Genomic DNA, 12931 nt, shown 5'->3' with positions numbered 1-12931 from the left:
AGGATATGATAACATTTAAACCACATCAGAAGAAATAATAATTACACATATGAGTTGTCTAGGAAGGGGGAGGTGTCTTTTTTTCCAAATCTCTGTCCATTGTATCAAGAAGTCTTGTTGTTTTCAGGATCTAATAAATGTATTTACGTGGCCTTAATATTGGGGGATATTATTTACAATGTCTTTAATTTTATACAAGTTCACTAAAATATACTTACATAAATGAGACTGTTGATTTTCTAAATCAAAAACTGTGAAATTTATAAATCTGTCTACTAGTGATAGATTAAGAAGCATAGTCATAAAAATTTCTTCATCTTTTAGAGGACAGAGTCAATGCATCTGGGGTTAGGGAAGACTATCAGAAGTACAAAATTATTAGAACACAAAGTGGGAAATGGAGGAGCAGCTTTAACAGGTGGTGTGAGCACATTGACTGTCTTATAATACAAGGTTAATAGAATGCATGTAAAATTCATAGATGGAGGAATAGAGCTACAAATATAAAATTTATAGCTATTTTGACAACTACTATACAAACCAAAATAGAATTAACTGCATATCTCTTGAGGTATATAGAGTCCATATTAAGCAGAGAAACGAGTATTTCTAATATCATCTTCTAATATTTGAATTTTCTGCCCGCATTTATTGTATCATCAAACACAAGATAATCTGACAAACATAACAAATACATTTATGCTAGTTGAATCTAAAGAATAACTTAAAATGTACATTAAAAACTTTAATAGGCAAATATTTGAACTTTAATAGTATAAATAGTAGTTAAATGAAAATAAACATTTAATGACAAATAGTATTTAAATTAGAAAAGAAATACATACATGAAGTGTGATAACTTGTTAAAAAGTGTTGTCCAGACATAATTTACAATATCTTGTAATCTATAGAATCATGTTCTTTGAATAAATTTAATAACCCATGCAATATTTCTCAAAATATAAACTGAAACTACTATATACAAAATTATTATAAATTATCATATATGTATATACACATATCACTTCTGAAAATATATTAATATAGCAATGTGTTTATTTTTATTTAAAAATTTAGTTTTAAAGATTATATATTTCTATATTTTTAAAATTTATAGGCATTAGTGTATTAAATTTAAATGTGGTCAGTCTTATAAAACATGTTTTCAGTTCTCAAAACTGGAAAATTAGGATTAAAAAAGAAAATTTTCTTGGTTTTAGATGGATACAATATCTTATATTTATTTATTTTTATGTGGTGCTGAGAATTAAATCCAGTGCCTCGTACATGTGAGACAAGTTCTCTACTCCTGAGCTACAGCTACAGCCCCAAATTAGGATTTTGTAGGAAAGACTTCACCAAATTTTAAACCCTTCTATCAATTGACTAGAATATCTATGTCATTAGTATATAAAGACATAAAAATCATGTGCTTTGGAAACTAATTTGTTAATAAGAATTGCAATTCTAATATCTCAATTGCAAAGAAAAATGGTATATGCATATCTTATATTTATCAAAGAAACAGAAAAAATCTAAAACTGGAAAGCAGCTATAGTGGCCAAGAGAAATTTGGAGAAAAGTTACAAAGAAAGAGAGAATTTATTTGTGTTTTTTTTTTTTTTTAAGAAAAGGATTTCATCATCTGAAGAAAGAAAAAATATTCCAAATGTATATTGCATAAATAAATGCTTAAAAAAACAGAGGTGTGGATTTCAGTTGATCAATGTCTAGGTTAATATGGTAATTTTTCCCTTATATTGAAAGTAAAATTTCATTTGCTTAAATTCAAGCTTCATTACTTGGGGGAGGAAATCTGAGTAACATGTCCCAGCCAGAAAGATGTTTCAGGACTACGATGAATTAATGCTGCATACCTAAATGAATGTACTGACTAAATTAGAATACATATTTCATAAATTAAAGAAAAAAAATCTTTCCATATCAATTTTTGATACAGAGGAATATGTTTCTTCCACAGTCCTGATGGAAGTATAAAATGATGATGATGAGATTTTGAAAAAAAGTTAAACTATATTAAAATATTAGTTTAATAGAAATCAATAAAATTAATACTGTTCTAAATTCTTTTTAAAAGACCTCATATTTCTCTGCCATTTATATTATTTTTACATTTAAATCATACATGAAACACTCATACATCCACAGGTCCACATATACACACAAGCAGTCACCTATTCCTTAGCACAATTTGAGTAAAGTAGCTCTCACACATGAATTGCTCATTTAAAATAAACTTGAAAATTTGAAAGTATTTGAATAATGTACACTAATGATTAAAGTAGTATAGCATCTAGCCAAATGTAAACAAAGAGTAACTTCAGATTTAAAATATAGTAACTGTCTTGTGGTTTTAAAATCAGTTAAATTCAAGCTAGTTAATTAAGGATTATGCTCCAAACTTTTTTAGTTTCAGAAGAATGAAAAGGCTGTTCCTTCAACATACTAAAGAATCCTATTCAGAGAGGCAAAACTTATCATCTAACCTAGCTATATCAAGATCTGTTTGCCTGTTATCTGGGGAAGAAATAAATGTTGAAAGAAAAACATGACAATAAATAGAAAAAGCTATTAAGAAAATTGTGCACCAAGAGAAACCCCCTCTAGAGGGAGTTGCAATAGTTTTAATGTTTGGTATTATTTACAGATTTCTACTTTTCTGCACTGTTTAAAATATGTGAGTATACTGTGATTTCCTCCTACTTTAACAATGTATATTAAGCTGTAAAGTTTATGCTTAATTCAAACTCTAACCTTACTGAAAAAATTCAGAAATCATTAGTGATATTTATAAATTTATATTAAAATTTGAGTACAAGCAAAATAAGTCATACAAACTGAATAATAGATATCTTATGAGTAGATAAGCAGAAATTGTAACAAGAATAAATGATGCATCAGAAATTATACACATTCTAAATAATGTTGAAACTGTACAAGTTTAAGTTTTAACTAATGTTTCATAAAAAGATAAACTAATCTTTCAAAATACACAATTATGTTGGAATAATACATATGATTGACTAATTACAAAGAAGTTGAAAGAAAAAAGCAATTGCTTCATTAAGTTGTGATTCTAGAGTTTTTGTTCTTGAATTTATCATTAATTTACAGAGTAGTTTTTTCTCCTTACATTTGTACCAAAAGATTTCTGATAGTTTTATATTGTTGGTCTCTAAGGTATGTATTTGTAAACACACACTGAAGTCCACTGTGATTATTAATGTGTATTTAGCAAAATAGAATTTTAATAAAAATAGCTTACAATTGTCTAAAACACTAAGTCAATCATTAAACTATATAACTATAACTATATAACTATAACTATAATATTAAACTATCTAAAACTTGTCTTAATGTCAAACAACTATGCAGTTTTCTGGCTTAAATATTTCCTGCAATTTGAAATATTCTTAATGGCTTTAAAGGCATCATTGTATCACTGTGTCCAACTTGGTCTACTCATGTTTTTCAATATTTAAGATAGTGTCATTTATGGACAACCTATAAAGTCAATTCAGTGATTGAATTCACTGTCTACTAGTTTACTACTTTTCAGCAGTAGGAATAAGACTAAGATAAAGCAAGTCTTGCATATTTTTATTTTTTCCATGACTTCTTGGCCCATTAATGTGATCTATGCATATGTATAATAATGGGCCAGTTTCTCTGATCAATGGCAAAGACCTCAGAGTGTTACATAATAAAAAGAAGTTCATAGCTTTCTTACAGCATATTTATTTTAAATTAATATTCATTAGCTTCTGAATCTTTGGCACCATGAAAAAGTCAGTTGCAAATAAATGCCATTATATCCTCATTTGCATACTCAGATTCACTAATGCAAAAACAAATAAACATGATAAGAAATAGGCCAGGTTCTAAGCATTTTCAGCTGGATATCACACAAACAGACTGCATTTTATCATGAGTAACAAGTTAGTTTGTGCAAATAAGGTATAGCTCCTATTTGTAAATAAGGAATAAAAGGTCTTCAAAAAGAAAATGTGAATTTTAATCATTCTTGTTCAATACTGCAAAGCCTTATGGACACATGCCTCTTGAAGAGACTACTAGCTAATAATAAGAGAAAAATTTTTATATGAATGGTAACTGTATTGGTGTGGGATATTCATAATATTCATATTTCATTTAGGCAAATATCCTTAGGAAACCTGAGAAAATAAAAATAAATTTCAACTTAATAAATTTTGATTCACATACCAAATTTTATATATATACAATATATATATGTGTAAATTTGGTATGTAAATAGTATGTATATTATAATATTATATACATTTTTCTAGCAATTTTTCCTTCATGGGTATTAAAGCATCCAACATGAGTACAGTTAGAAGATATTTTGAATTGGTAAAATAGAAATTCATTATTTTTTTTTCCTTTTCATACAATCAAAGTAAGAAAGATACTAAGTGATTGAAGTTCAGAATAGAGTTCTAAACTTTCTATGTATCTCAGCTGAGAAAGAGGGAAATTAATTTTGTTTTAGGATTATTGAAGGACCATGGAATGAGATGGACATTATTACCCTATATACATGTTATGACTATACTACCGGGGTGACTCTACACCATGTACAGCCAGAGGAAGGAGGAGTTATGCTCCACTTGTGCACAATGTGTCAAAATGCATTCTACTGTCATGTGTAACTAATTATAACAAATTTAAAAAATAAAATAAAATAAAATTTTAAAAAATTGCAAGGTAATATATACTAACCTTATACTATAAATATAATTGCAACTGATAATAGGATAATAATTATTACTATAAGTAGTAGTAACAGTAATAGTAGTAAACTCTTAAGTTAAATTTTCTTACATTTGGAATGTTTTAATACAAATCTGGCTTCTTTGGTGTTGGTCACTGACTTTTTTAAGTTTCATCTTCCCTTTCCTCTTTGGCACTATCTTTGTACAGGCTGGTAAGAAAGTCTTTGCATATGTACATCCCTTCCTTTGGCACTGATAGGAAATTTAAACCTCCCATGCATTGGAAATTTGTCCCAGTTCAGCTTCCTTCTCATGCAAGTCACTCACTCTGCTTTGCTCAAGTCAGCATGGGCCTAACTCTCTGTGATGGACTAGCTCTTCCCAAGAGTCCCTTGAACATGTAATAAAGTTTTTTTTTTTTTTTTTCCAAAAGTTCCTTGAGTGTGTAGAAATCATGAAATTTGACATGAATACCAAATTTCAGTTTGGGATTCATTCTGCTCCCTAGGAGTACTTAAAATCAATTATCATCCATAAGAGGTTCTAAGTGTGACCACTAGTTCTTGTGATATATTTGTTCTCTTTCTCTTGGCTTACTACCTGGGTACAGATTGGTGCATGACTTGTGTGGGTTGGCTCTTTGACTTACTGAACAAATGGTTTTCGTTTTGAGATGTGCTGTGTACTGAACCTCAGTTATGAATATCGCTGACCTCCTTTGGCATTGGTAAATAAGATTGCAGAATTGAGTCATTTGTCCCAGCCCAGACTCCGTGTCTTTGAATATGATGCATCTGTGCCTGATGATAGGCTCTTATTTGACCAAGTCGCTATGTGTCTCTGGCAGAAGTTGGCTTCCTTATATACAGGTCGAACATTAATTCATCCTGTTCAGTATGAGACATCCAGGAGGGTAGTAATATAAAAGCAAGGAGAGAGAGTTAAAGACAAAAAAAAAAAAAGGAAAAAGAGAGGCCATTATGAGGATGTTGAGGTCTATACTTCAAGAGCAGAGTGTTATTTGTCTTCTGTTCTCCTATTGCTGCTGCCCATGTTTTATCACAACAGAGTCTGATCCTCACTGTCATAAGGAAAAATATCCATGACATTTCATCACACACATACTTATGAAAAGTGGCTCCAAATGCCTTATATGATCCTTATTTCCTGGCTAGAGGACACCATAACTCTATAACTCTACTGATCAATTATAACATAATTATAGGTTAATATGAGTCTTCATAATAGCTAAAGATATTAATGTGCTCAAAGGTCATCCTGATCCTAATTTCAATCTTGGGACCCTACATTTGATAATACAGCAACCTTGGCGATTTTCCCTAATCTTTATAATAGTGATTGGGCCTGGAGGAAAAAGCTTATAGCCTGGAGCTGAGTAAAGAAAACTCCCCTGAACTATGTTCTATAACTACTCAGACAATAATGTATAGGAAAGAAACTGAAGCAGGAGTTTAAAAGGTTTAACTCTTGGGAATTTAAAATCAATGATTTATGTGATTAGGAGATGGAAAGAGCGCTGATTGGCTCCTATTCTATATATTGCTGCCTTTGAAGTAACTTCAGTTTTATTGGATGTATACTAATTGGTGCATCCCATGTGTTTGTGCTGCTATAAAGGAATACCTGTGCATGACTAATTTATAAAGAAAAGAAATTTATTCTCTCACTGTAATGGAGGCTGCAAAGTCCAAGATCGAGTTAACCGTGTCTGATGGGGACTTCTTCCTGTATCATCACATGGTGGAAGGTAAAAGGGCATAAAGGAATAAATCCACTCCCTGAAACCATTTTCATGGCTGTGTTAACTTACTCATGAAACACTTCCCAAAAGTGAAACACTCAGCTCTGATGCATTGGGGATTAACTTTCCAACACATGAATTTTCAGGAACACTTGGATCATAGAATATTCTGATGCTTAAATTAGTAATTTATTTTGATATGCACTATATTGGTGGAAAGGAGTGTTCAATATCACACATCTCAAACATCATCAGGCTCATCTCTCAGTCTTTCCCTTGCTTCTTTAGATGTTCATGGCATGGAAAATAGCCAAACCTACCTATCTCCACAGTTATTATTCTACCTGCTTACTAATTAGAATATGTTAAGAAGATATGCCAATTAAAACTGGTATGGTACAATGGGCATGTCATTTTTCTGAGCACGCCAGTGGGAAGGAAGTCCTGTTTATTCCTTTTAATAATCGTTTTGACAAAAACACTCAAAAGCTATTTTTTTCTGGGAAACAGAGCTTCTTTTGACTAATCAGTATCTAATATTATAGATAGTCAATGTGACCAAGAATTTTGAACTATTCTTAATGAATACTCCAAATCACTGATCTTTGCTTTCTAGGGTAACAGATCCTATTACCAAGATAAGTCCTTACTTCTGAGTTTTCATAAGACCTGATAAAAATGATTCTATGACCTGAGCTTACCCAAATATATGATTTTAAGTAAAACCCTCAGGCCATTCTACAAAACTATATAATAGATTCAATCTATCTTAATCAGAACACACCAAGTTGCAGGTTCTGCTTATCTATAATGATGACTAACACTCCCATTTTTCTTTTAAAATATTTTTAATTGACCACATATTAATTGTATATATTTGTGAGGCACAATGAGATTCTTTTTTTTTTTTCTTTTTAGATAGACATGACAGCAGAGTGTACTTTGACATATTATACATACATAAAGTATAACTTATTTATTTATTTGTGTGTTTGTTTGTTTTGGTACCATGGATTGAACTCAGGGGCACTTAACCACTGGGACACATCTCCAGCACTCCTCATTTAAAAAAAAATATTTTATTTAGTGACAGAGTCTATCTAAGTTACTTAGTTCCTTGCTGAGGCTGGCTTTGAATTCCCAATTGCCCTGCCTCAGCCTCCCAAGCCACTGGGGAGTAGAATATATTCTAACTAGGATTATATTCTTGTGGTTGTATGTGGAGTTTCACTGCAAGTGTATTCATATATGAACATAGGAAAGTTATGTCCAGTTCATTCTACTGTCTTTCCTAATACCATCCTTCTTCCCTTCTCTTCATTCTCCTTTGTCTAATCCAATGAACCCCCTATGCACTCTAATGGGTGTTATTGCTACTGCCTCGGAGTGCTGGGTTTATTCTCTCCATTCAGCAAAGAATTGAAGAACTTGGACACAGAGACAGCAAGCAAGAAGTAATTTTATTGTAAAAGAGAGAGAAAGAGAGAGAGAGAGAGAGACTTCTCTAAAGAGAAGGGGCCCCAGAGCTGGAATCCCATGGGGGAGTTTTGGCCTGTTCTTTTTATGGTCTTTGGAATTTCCTCCTTTCCTTACCTCCTCCCCTGTTCACACACTTCTCATTATTATTGATTGGTGCCCCCTGTTTCCACCCATCTGTTTTAGTTTTTCTATTGAATTCCCTGCTTAGGAGTGTAAGTATGGAAATGTCAGTCTAATTGGGTCTCCTACTTATGTCTACTAGCACCTTCTTCAAGCAAGAATTTGACCTCATCAGAAGACCCTCTCCATGCTCCTTTGTTCTGGTCCTGTGCCCAACCTTCTCACTCACCATCTTTCCCTGACTGCCTAAGTCCTTCTTTATCTCCATCATTAGTATCCACATATCAGAATACTCCCATCTTTTCTAGACACAGTATGCCTGTGACCCCAGCAAAGGTACAGGAGCAATTATTCATACCATACTAAATATCCTATTATCTTTTCATGGCTTTAATTGATGCTGGTTCCCAAATCATGAAGGTCCTTGGAAATTCCACAAAAAGATATGCTCTTTGATTTCTATGGCATTACCACATATAAAATTAAAGGCAAATAAATCCACCTATTTGCACATTAGGGTTGGAATAAACACCATAGTTTTGCCTAGTTTTTTAGTAGTATGGCTCTTATACCCTGTGGATCTCTTGTTATGGTACTGGGTGCTCTTACCAGCCATATGGGCCATGGCAGTAAAACTCCTGATGGCTGAAAGTTGGTACTCATACAAATGCCTGTCGAACTGTGTTCATTATTTAATATTGTATTAACAACTACTAGTCGGATCCTCCTTGAAACTGCAGTCTCATGTGACTTGAAACTCTGACACTGCAGCCAACTCTTTACTATTTTCTGGATCATAAATTCAGGACCTCACAAGCTTGATATGACCACTGAGGCCTCTTTGCTCAAATAGAAATTGTACCTATGGTACAGAGTGAAATCTGTTCTCTCTGGCACATTCTCTCTGCAGATGGAGATGGTTCCCCTTTACTCTCAATACTTGCTAGGTGCCAGAGAAGGCCATCTTTTTTTCTAGGGCACTTGTTTAACTCAAAAGCTTCCAGGAATCAACAGAGTGAAGACTTAGGGGGTCCTCATGATTTAAGAGTAGAAATACCATCTCTCTACCTGATAAAGGTATTGGAAAGCTGGTGCTTTTCATCCCTGAACAAGAGCATCTCTGATTCAAATGGAACTCAAGGTTAAGCACAACTAGTCAAACCCTAGACAGTCATCTTGACCTTGCAGACGCCCTGGTCATCAGTTGACCCAAATCTTCACAATGACAACAAAAAATAATTCCTTATTCACTCAGGAGGCTGAGACAGGAATATTGTGAGTTCAAAGCCAGCCTCAGCAAAGTTGAGGCACTAAGGCAACTCAGTGAAACCCTTTCTCTAAATAAACTACAAAATAGGGCTGGGGATGTGGCTCAGTGGATGAGTGCCCTAAGTTCAATTCCTGCTACCAATCATCATCATCATCATCATCATCATTCCTCATTCAATAATTCCTCATTTACCTTTTCAGCTAAAGAATATTGGAAATTCCTCAACTCCAGATCTTTAGTTCTAAAATTCATACTTAAATTTTGCCTCAGCTAATTGAGACATAGGACATTTGGTAATCAATCAAAACTCAGGGTGAATAATAATAATAATAAAGAGTCTGACTCCCTTATTGATGTTTCATCATTGATTTGTTTTTATGCCTCACTCTCCTTTTCTTTTTTAGCCTCATATCTAGACAGATTGAAAATAAAGCCTAAAGACAAGCACCCTCTGCTTTGGTGTAAACAGGGAATTTAATTCCTGCTCTTGTGAACTATATTAGTCCTATTTCCTATGCACAATAAAAGCTGAATCCACTCACTTTGCCTTGCCCAACCCAGCCTAGAGCTGACTGTTGCTGTGCAAGTCTATCCAGAATCCCTCATATAAGGAATAAGCCTTATTTCAAGTGCTCTAGGAGTTGTTATCAATATTGACATCTAAACAATGTTTCTGATGATGACTCTTCTGATTTTGTTGAATAACTATAAGATGTAGGTAAATTCACTGAAGCTAAGAAAAACATAAGTATACAATGAAAGCATATTTTCAGATTAGTATTTCATATAGTATAGATTTCTTTCTTTAAAAAAAAAAGTTTTCCAGCACAGAAAAGTTGCCAAGTCATATACTTTTAGGAAACACAGAGGTAAATATAATTTAACATAGTTCATAAGTTCAGGTTTTCTGTGTACCTTGTACCTTTAATAATCTAATGTAACTTATAAATTGTTAACAAGCATATAAAATGCAAAATTTTACAAAGGCATTGGTTCATAAAATTGACAAAATATTCAAACTAAAACTTTATATCATCACCTAAGATTATTATGGTAATGTCTCTTTTGATTGCTAGTGCCTATGCTATATAGGCATTTTTTTTCATTTTTTTCACTATATATATATATATATATATATATATATATATATATATATGCATGTTCATCCATGTATTTATAGATATCATACTGTATAATTATATGTGATATATGTAAAATATAGTCATACATGTGTATAAATGTACAGCTTACAAGTGCAACATATGTAATGTATATGTATGTGAGTATATGAAATGTATCATATATAACTATATAGTATACAAACAACTATATGTAACAAACATTGTTTATATATCACTATATTTAGTATATCTCACATACATATACATGCACAAATAAAGCCCTTGCATGGAACTATATTCCATGGAGCCTAAGCTCAACTAAATCTTCACCAAATTTTAAGAAATACTGTTTACGAATATTAATATTTTTCTCAAATAGAAAGAAAAGACTCTCATTGTCAGATAATTATATTTACTTTGAATGGAAATTATCCATTTGGCAATTTCCAGCCACTTTCACTTTCTTACTTAGTGTTGCATAATAAATGTCTTTTCATAACAGCCTTTCTAATGTGTCTGTAACTAGTACTTTACACCAGCCAAGGGACACATAATCCTGGATAATCACAATGTCCAACATGATAATGGACAGTCTCTTTTCAACAAATTGAAACACTCCACTACATTACAGGCCTTCAGAGATTTCAAAACATGCAACTCATGTCCCACCAGCTCTCTTTTCCTTTTCTAAAATCCCATAGTGTCTGATCCAGATATGCAATAACACAGAAAGGCTATTTGGATAGCTGCATAATGTTTGCTGTGCATACTTTATAAGACATGACCTCATTTTTTTTCACTTTAATTATCTTCCTAGTGAAGAATGGAGTCCCACAGAGTTAGCCTGTTCAGCAATTTCCTTTGCAATACAGGGAGAAGCCTGAAGCTACATTTCCCAAAAATCTCACCCCTTAGATTCAGCCAGTGAGAAGCCTTTCTAATCAATCTTTGGAAAGAGGAAAAGAAATAAAAAAGTCGATATTCTATGATGGCAAATACAGACAGACAGTTGAGAACTTTAATAGCAGCTCTCCTTATCTTTGGAGCCCTACTGAAAAACAACCTTTGAAGGCAGCAGCTGCAATCACATCTTCTATGATCGGGAAGGAAGACAAAATCTCTTGGATTTTGAAGGTTTTCATGAGAATTCTCCACTTTGATGCCAATAAATATTTGGGTTTATGGACTGAATAATGCCAAGAGATGTCCAATTCAGCACTCTGCTGTCCTTTCCCAATTTTTTCAAAGTTTGTAGAAATCTCTAATTTCCTTCAATCATTCCATACTTTTAAATGTCTTTGCTTTTGTGATCAAAATCTGATGGCTAAAAGTTACTTTTCATTTCCTAATTGTGAATTAAAGTCACAATGTAGGGAAAGTCTTCCTTTCCAGACTCTCCAAAGGTCAAACTCATTTTGATGGAAAAAAAAAATTAAGCAGAAATAAGCATAGATTGTACCTAAAATGTTCACAGTTATGTGACCTTACATAAATTACATCTTTTTTTAATTGAAAAAAAAAGAATGGGAATACAGCTACTGACTTCACAAGCTTGATATGTGACTAAATCAAAACAACTTATGTTACATTTTTAGCGAATTGTCTGACATTGAAATTTTTTAGTAAAATTTCTTTAAATAAACTTTTCTTACTTATATTTAGCAGACTTAAATAAACTCCTTGTTAGAAATTTTGAATTCATACATTTGAATTAAGGAAGAATAAACTATTTTCCTAAAAAAATTCTCTTCTAAATGTCTTTCTTTTTTTGTAGTTGGAATCCTTTAGAAGTTTCCCCACAACTATTCATTTACCATCTGTAGAAGAATGTGGTGTTCAGATATAGTCACAAAAGGAAAACTGTACTCTTCAAGTTCAGGTTGCAATATACTTTAACTGCTCATGGTTTGTTGTGAAATTTCCAGAAATGTCATATCAAACATTGAAATGTCATATTTTTCACTCTTAGCAAATTTATAAATGTAGTGAAAATCATAAAAAGCAATTGCAGTTACATTTCTGAATCTCATAGATTCTAATAAACTTTCTACTAAAATCTAGAATCTACTAAATTCTACATTGGATCTAGAATTCTATAAAATGGTAATTAAAAAAATGATTGTTAATGTAAAGAATAATTTTAAATAATATGATTATAGTGTTCTTCATGAAGTTAAAATTTCTCCAAATTATGGCAAATATGTACTTCCCATCCCATCCCAAATTGGAATAAAATTATATACTGAATATTTTTAGTTAAATATTAAAGTCACGGTATAGAAAAATATTTTTAAAGAGGAAAAGCAATTACTTGATTGACACAATTAATTCATTATCTTATAGCAAGTTCATTTCAAAGGATAAAATAATGCAAGGAATATTCTTAAGGTGAATGATTTTACAACAATAAACCTCTGTTTTT

This window comes from Marmota monax, unplaced genomic scaffold (genome assembly GCF_021218885.2).
Source record: "Marmota monax isolate L192 unplaced genomic scaffold, Marmota_monax_Labrador192_F-V1.1 WCK01_AAM20220418_F8-fsc00033, whole genome shotgun sequence".
In the NCBI taxonomy this organism is placed as follows: Eukaryota; Metazoa; Chordata; class Mammalia; order Rodentia; family Sciuridae; genus Marmota; species Marmota monax.
Note: the sequence above shows the minus strand (reverse complement) of the source record.